Here is an 8,853-nt window from a genome sequence, read left to right as displayed (position 1 = left end):
AGTGGGCTAGGATTAACTTCTGTTTCGTTTATATTTCTGTTTATATGTTGTTTTATTTTTTTCAGAATTATTTTACAAATATACTATACTAACAGGCTTAAGGAATTTAATTTTTTGTATTTGTTTGATATTCACTGTTCTGGAGATTAAAACCTTTGTGATTTTCTACTCCGTTGGAGATTTAAATCTACGTGATTTTAACATTTGTTTGTGTCATTCTTTTACAGAAATGACTGATGACAACGGGAACCAGGCTATTCCAATGGTGACTGCCAATGTATCAACAAGCCGAACATCGCCGTTGGCACCGGCGAAAAAATCCGGAAAGTTTTTCGGGATTCATTTCAAACGGTGGCAGCAGAAGATGTTCTTCTACTTGGCTACCTTAAGTCACAGAAGTTCATTAAGGAAGATATTCATGTTTTACCCGATGAAACTCCAGAGAATGAATGCTTTGTCGTGATTGAGGCGTGGAAGCATTCTGATTTTTTGTGCAAGAATTATATTCTTAGCGGACTGGAGGACGTTCTGTATAGCGTCTACAATAGCGTGGAAATGCCAAAAGAACTATGGGTTGCGCTTGAAAGAAAATACAAAACTAAAGATGTCGGGTTAAACAAATTCGTTGCCGCTAAATTTTTGGACTACAAAATGGTGGATAGCAAGTATGTTATTATCCAAGTCCAGGAATTGCAAGTGATTATTCACGAACTCCATGTTGAAGGTATAAGTCGAATTAATATTGATGTTGAAAGTAGTAATTTTAGTATTTTTACTAACAGAATTTTCATTGAAGGTCTTGTTATTAATGAAGCATTCCAAGTAGCAGCGATGATTGAGAAGTTGTCTCATTTGTGGAAGGACTTCAAAAACTACTTGAAACACAAACGCAAGGAGATGTCGCTTGAAGATCTCATTGTTCGGTTGAGAATCGAAGAGGAAAACAAAGTTACTAAAAAGAGAGGCCGTGAAAACTCAATAATAACGGGAGCAAACATTATTGAGGATACTTCTCAAAATAAGAGAAAGAGGAAGCAGTCTTCTGGACCGAAAAGCAACCCAAACAAGAAGCGGTTCAACGGAAATTGTTACAACTGTGGGAAAGATGGACACAAATCTACAGATTGTTGTGCCCCAAAGAAAGACAAGAAAAAGGGTCAAGCAAACATGGTTGAAAAGCACGAAGATGTTGATGACTTATGTGCTATGCTTTTTGAATGCAACCTGGTGGGCAATCCTAAGGAGTGGTGGATTGATTCTGGAACCACTCCCCATATTTGTGCTGTTAGGGAAGCGTTTGCTACATATGCTCATGTTGGACCCAAAGAGACGCTTTCTATGGGAAATGCTGCAATGGCCAAAATTGAAGGATGTGGGAAGATATTTCTGAAAATGACTTCTCGAAAGGTGGTGACTTTATACAACATCCTTCATATTTCCTATATTAGAAAGAACTTAGTCTCTGCTGAACTTCTTGTTAAGAACAATTTTAAGTGTGTTTTTGTATCCAATAAGGTTGTAATAAGTAAGAATGAAATATTTGTAGGAAAAGGTTACCTCACCGAGGGCCTTTTCAAGCTGAATGTAATGGTTGTTGAATATAATAATAAAATTTCAGCTTCGTCTTACTTACTTGAGTCAAATGAATTATGGCATATACGTTTGGGTCATATCAATTATAAAACTTCGCGAAAAATGATTAACTTGGAAGTATTGCCTAAGTTTGAATGCGACAAATCAAAATATCAAATATGTATGGAATCTAAGTATGTTAAATATCCTTATAAGTTAGTTGAAAGGAATTCAAATCCTTTAGACTTAATTCACACAAATATTTGCGACATGAAGTCAATACCATCTCGCGGTGGAAAGAAGTATTTCATAACTTTTATTGACGACAGTACTTGATATTGCTATGTTTACTTACTTAATAGTAAAGATGAAGCAATAGACACATTAATGCAATACTAAAATGAATTTGAAATGCAACTTAACAAGAAAATCAAAATGATAAAAAATGATAGGGGTGGTGAATATGAATCTCCTTTTGAAGAAATATGTTTATAATATGGAATTATTCATCAAACAATGGTCCATTACATGCCCCAATCCAATGGGATTGCGGAAAGAAAGAATCGTTTATTAAAGGAGATGATGAACACATTGTTGATAAGTTCTGGTTTGCCACAGAACTTGTAGGGGGAAGTCGTTCTTACGGCTAACCGGATACTAAATCGAGTACTCCATAGCAAAACACAATCCATTGCATATGAAAAATGGAAAGGAAAGAAGCCCAACTTGAATTATTTTAAAGTGTAGGGGTGTTTGGCAAAAGTGCAAGTTCCTAAACCCAAAAGGGTAAAAATAGGACCGAAAATCGTTGATTGTGTTTTCATAGGATATGCGACCAATAGTAAAGCATACCGATTTCTGGTTAATAAATCAGAAAATTCCGACATTTATAATAATACAATTATAGAATCAAATAATGGTGAGTTCTTTGAAAATATATATTCGTATAAAAAGGAATATGAGTCGTTGGTGAAGGATCTAAATGACCTCGGGAAGAAACAAAAGAAAGTACATTTAATCAGGAGGATCCAAGACGTAGTAAACGTCAAAGAACGTCTAATTCATTTGGATCAGATTTTGTGACTTTCTTATTGGAAAATGAGCCTCGAACATCTAAAGAAGATATGTCTTCTTCGGAATTATTATTTTGGAAAGAGGCAGTCAATAGTAAAATAGAATCCATATTGAACAACCATACATGGAAATTGGTTGATCTTCCTCCTGGAAATAAACCTTTGGGTTCTAAATGGAATTTTAAGAAGAAAATGAAAGATGATGGTACGATTGATAAACTTAAGGCAAGACTTGTAGTCAAAGGGTATAGACAACGAGAAGGTCTTGACTACTTTGATACATACTCTCCAGTTACAAGAATTACGTCCATACAGATGTTAGTAGCATTAGTTGCAGTGTATGGCCTTGAAATTCATCAAACGGACGTTAAGACGGCCTTTTTGAATGGAGATTTGGAGGAAGAAATCTACATGGAACAACCTGAAGGGTTTGTGGTTCCAGGCAAAGAAAAGAAGGTATGCAGACTTGTTAAGTCCCTTTACGGACTAAAACAAGCACCTAAACAATGGCATGTGAAATTTGAACAAATAATGTTGTCAAATAGTTTTAAGATAAATGAATGTGATAAATGCGTGTACATTAAAAATGTTCCAAATCACATAGTCATTGTGTTCTTATATGCGGATGATATGTTGATAATGAGTAATAACATTGCCAACATAAATGCGACTAAGCATATGCTAACTAGCAAGTTTGATATGAAGGACTTGGGAGATGCTAATTTAATTTTGGTGATTAAGATCCATAAGACTCCTCAAGGTCTGGCATTTTCACAATCTCATTATATTAAGACAATACTTGAAAAATTCAAGCACTTAGGGTTTAAAATTGCAAAGACTCCAATTGACGTGAATCTTGCATTAGCAAAGAACAAAGGCCAAAGTATATCACAATTGGATTATGCTCGTGTGTTGGGATGCTTAATGTATATCATAAATTGTACACGACCAGATATAGCTTGTGCTATAAGTAAATTGAGTCGATGCACGAGCAATCCAAGTCAATCTCATTGGGTAGCAATGAAACGAGTTTTGGGATATTTAGAACATACCTAGGACTTTGCTTTGCACCACAGTAAATATCCTGCAGTGATTGAGGGATACAGTGATGCAAATTAGATCACCGCTTCAACTGATTCTAAGTCCACAAGTGGATATATATTTACTATTGGTAGAGGAACGGTATCTTGGAAGTCATCCAAACAAACTTATATTGCCCACTCTACAATGGAGGTTGAGTTTATAGCCTTAGATAAAACCGGTGAAGAAGCTGAATGGCTCCGGAATTTCTTGGAAGACATTCCATTTTGGCCCAAACCGTTGGCACCAATATGCATACATTGTGATAGTCAAGCAGATATTGGAAGGGCTGGGAGCATTATGTATAATGCTAAATCTCGTCATATACGACGAAGACATAAAATCGTTAGGCAACTACTCTCTAGAGGAATTATTACAATTAATTGTGTAAAGTCAAGTGATAATGTGTCGGATCCACTTACAAAAAGCCTAACTAGAGAGGTATTTGAGAAATCATTGAGGGGAATGGGACTATGGCCGAGAACAAGTCATTGTAGCGGTAACTCTACCTATAATACTGGAGATCCCAAGATCTAGATACAAGGAGATCAAACAAACTCATTAATGACAGTTCAACATTGTCAACTAAAATTTTGGTCCATTCTCGTGATAAGATAATATTCAGTACCAAGGATAAAACATTAAGGTTTTTAATGATTTCTAAATGTGATACAGGGTATATCAAATAGTGCATCTACGGGATGACACGTTTAGGAATCACCTATATAAGTGTGAAGTGTTAGCCGCTTCAAGGAGAATTTTGTAAGGCCAGTTCTCTACGCACTTATGAAATCAGGCGGTGTTCATGGCTGAAACGAACACAACAATGAGAACCAAAGACGGTTAAGGGTTGATTGTGTGACTTATGGTTGTCTAGGTATAGACCAAAATTCGATGGTTTAAAGATATCAAATCTACCGATTGACTGAGTATATCCGGCATAAGTTCACTACGGAAAGTTCAAAGGGAAACCTACTTATCCAGATGCAATTAATCCTTGCTTGCGAATCACACAATTTTTCATGCATATTTCCGTGATATAGCTATTCCCCATTCATGTGGGGGATTGTTGAGTTTTAAGCTAAAACAGGCTTAAAAGAGGGTGAATAGAAAATGGATGGAAAATGAAATATTTGAGTTTCATTTGAGATTCCCTCCTTGACAAAGGGACATTGTCCCATATTGGAAGAGGAAAGGTGTTTGATGGGTATATATATAATTGCTCTTCTTGTAGCTCTTAAAGAGTTAAGAAGAAGTCAAGCCTCGCGCCGTCATCGTCGTCGCTTGCACGGCTTGGTTTCGGATTCGAATTCGGATTCAGTCAAATGATCGATTGATTGATTAATTTTTTGGACCAAATTTATTTGTTAATAGTAAATATTGGTATAATCTTTGTCTATAACGAAAGATTAATAATCCAAACCATTTTATTGACTGTCCATTTTTTGTAACAGAATGACTGTCCATTTTTTGTAATGGGAAATTAAGTTCCCTTCTTGTCCATTTTCCGTTTTTTGTAACTGAAGAATAAGGTTTGAATTTGTGATGACCCGTTTTGAAAGTAAATTCTGTATTCTGAGGTCTTAAAAACCTCTTTTTGTCTCACTTTGATTTGTGTGCGCAGTCAGGGCACATTTCCGGAAAGTTTTTTATGTGAAAACTAAGTAAAATAAGGAAATTGGCTTTTAAAATTGAATAAAGTTGACTTTGGTCAACATTCTTGGTAAACAGATCCGGACCCGTGATTCGATGGTCTCTTAGGGTCCGTAGTAAAATTTAAGACTTGGGCGTATGCCCGGAATCGAATTCCGAGGTCTCAAGCCCGAGAAATAAATTTTTAAAGAAAATTATTTTCTGGAAAATATAAAGGCTTTTAGAAGTGAATTGATGTAAATTCCTAATGTTATCGGGCCCGTATCTTGGTTCCGGAGCCTGGTATAAGTTTGAAATAATAATTAAGTTGAATTTGTGAAGTTTGGTAAGAATCGGAGTTCGTTTGGTATAAATCGGACCTTTATTTGATAAAATAGTAATTTCAATGTTCTTGAGTGATTTCATGAATTTGAGGTTTAATTCATAGTTGTTAATGTTATTTTGATTATTTGATTGCATGAGCAAGCCCGTAAGATATTTTTGGACTTGCGTGCATGTTTGGTTTGGAGCCCCGAGGGCTCGGGTGAGTTTTGGATAGGCCACAGAGTGAAATTGGACTTAGGAAAAGTTGCTGGTATATGATATTTTTGTCCATGCCTCTGATCTCGCAATTGTGAGATCAGGCTTTGCAATTGCGAAGATCTCAGGAATGGGAATTGCGACCCAGGCGTTGCAAATGCGAACCTAGCCTGGGTAGGCCATGGTCGCAAATGCGACTAACCCCTCGCAAATTCGAAGGCAACAGGTCCTGAAGGGGTTCGCAATCAATTGCGACATCTGCGACCAGTTAATTAGGACTTAGACAGATTTTTCTTCATTTTTCAAACTCTCCCAAACCTTAAGCTTTCTTGGGCGATTTTCTAAAGAATCTTCTCCAAATCAATTGTAAGTCATTTCTAACTCATTTTCTTTAATCTATAACATCTTTTCACATGATTTCAACTCAAAACCAAGGGTTTTCATGGGGGAAATTGGGTGTTTTGGGTAGAACTTAGGATTTTCGATTTTTGGGGATTTGGACCTCGATTTGAGGTCTGATTTCAAAATAAATTATATATTTGAGTTCGTGGGTGAATGGGTAATCGGGTTTTGGTTCGAATCTCGGGTTTTGACCATGTGGGCCCGAGGTCGATTTTTGACTTTTTGGAGAAATCATTGGAAAATCTATTTTCATGCATTAACATTGATTCAGTTAGCTTTTATTGATATCCTTAAGTAAATTATGGCTAGATACAAGCAAATTGGTGGTGGAAACAAGAGGTAAAGCGGTAGTTGAGGCTTGAATTGTGTTCGTGGCATTGAGGTGCGTGTTTGGTCTAACCTTAGCTTGAGGGATTAAGAGTTGTGTATTATTTGCTATGTGTTAATTGTTGAGTACGACATATAGGTGTGGTGACGAGTATCTATACGTCGGTGTCAAACATGCCCGTGAGTCTTATACTATGATTAAATTGACTATGTTTTGTATTGTTCCTGCTTTATATGATGATTTCTATTGTTGAACAAGGCTTGTGGAAGTATTATTGGTAATTGAACATTGTAGAACGTTGGCTCAAGTTGAGAATTGAGTTGTGAAGTAATTGTGGAAAAGAGAAGAGGTTTATGATATTGTCTCCCTTGCCGGGATGTTATTTCTTTGATATTATCTCCCTTGCCGAGATGTTATTACTTATGATATTGTTTCCCTTGTCGGGATATTGTTGTTATGCTATTGTCCCCTTGCCGGGATTTTATTGTGATATTATTGATTTCCTTGCCCAAATTGCTTTGTGATTGTTGCTTGGGTGAGGAAGAGTGTAAAGCACGAAGGGTGATGTCGTGCATGATTTTGAGAGTGTTAATGCACGAAGGGTAATGTCGTACCGATATTGTGAGGTAAAAGCACGAAGGGTGATGTCGTGCCGCACGATGTAAAATGTCGTGCCATGATATGAGTGATAATGCACGAAGTATAGTTCCGTGTCATGATTAGGTGAGGTAAAAGCACGAAGGGTGATGTCGTACTGATTATGTTGATTCTTATGGTGAGGACGAGAATAAAAGCATGAAGGGTGATGCCGTGCACTTATGATTGATTTCCTTATTCTTGCTTACAGTTGAATTTTGGTGTTCCTTATGCTTCTTTACTGTAATTTTGTTTGTACCTAATTTTCCCCGCAACATGTTTCCCCTTCCCATCTTTAACTTCTAGATTTTGTCATTATTACTTGCTGATATATGGTATAACTGCATAGGTTTATTTGGTAGTCTTGTCCTAGCCACGGCACTACTTCGTCAAGGTTAGGCTAGGCACTTACTAGAACATAGGGTCGGTTGTGCCGATACTACACTCTCCATTGTGTGTAGATCTCGGTGCTGCAACTTTTGGACCACAATGAGATTGCTGCCTTCAGTCCATCAGGCGACCCGAGGTAGACCTGCAGGTGTCCGCAGGCCTTGGCGTCCCCTTCCTATCTAGTTTTTCTTCTGTTCTTTACTATTTCAGAGACAGACATGTATCTATTTTGTTCGAAATCTATTTGTAGGATTCTTAGATAGTCTGTGAGATTGTGACACTAGTTCTGGGTAGCTTATGTTTATGGATTTGTATCAGTACTATTTTAAATTGTTACACTTTATTCTTCCGCTTTATTATTTCCGTTGTTTATAAAATATTAACTCACAATTGTTAAGGGATTAAAAATGAAAAGGGTTAAATAAGTGGAATAATTGACTTGCCTAGTTTTCACTAGTAGGCACCATCACGACTCTCGAGAGTGGAAAATCCGGGTCGTAACAGAATTTCCGTTTTAATTGTTGCGTAAATAGTCATTTACGTTATGATCATTTTGCTTAAACGGTTATGATAGCCCTTCTGAAGAATGTCAACATATTGGCTATATATATCAGATCATTCTCTCAGATTTTCCATACGATTTTCTAAGTTCTCCTCCTTTCTTCTGCATTGTTTTAACTTCAAAGAAAGCAACAGTAAGTATGATTTTCTACCAGACTTTGTGTTCGCTGAAACACTGGGGTTTGAAGTACCACTACACCAATTTGTAATTCGTTCTATCCTGGGAGAAAATAATCCACAATCTTGGGTACGAGGAGGGGGTTAAATTTCTTAAGGAAATATTGTGAATTCAGTGGGCTCGGATTAACTTCTGCTTCGTTTATATTTCTGTTTATATGTTGTTTTATTTTCTCCAAAATTATTTTACACATATAATATACTAACAGTTCTTCCATCTTGACGTAATTCTCAATCTCCAAATTTGCACAAATTTCAAAATTTCCAAATTTATCAATTTTTAATTTTAGAAATTGATTGTGTATTATTATGCTTGTGTCGGATTTTAACCCCTCGAGTTACATTATTTTGATCCATTTTGAATTGACATTTCGTATTCACCCCAACTCTGACCATGTAAACTTGTTCGCTTTGGCATACCGATTAAGAAAAATGTGACTGTTAAAAGCGTATCTAGAATTT

The sequence above is a fragment of the Nicotiana sylvestris genome, chromosome 7 (assembly GCF_000393655.2).
Source record: "Nicotiana sylvestris chromosome 7, ASM39365v2, whole genome shotgun sequence".
NCBI lineage: Eukaryota > Viridiplantae > Streptophyta > Magnoliopsida > Solanales > Solanaceae > Nicotiana > Nicotiana sylvestris.
This window is presented reverse-complemented; position numbering follows the sequence as displayed.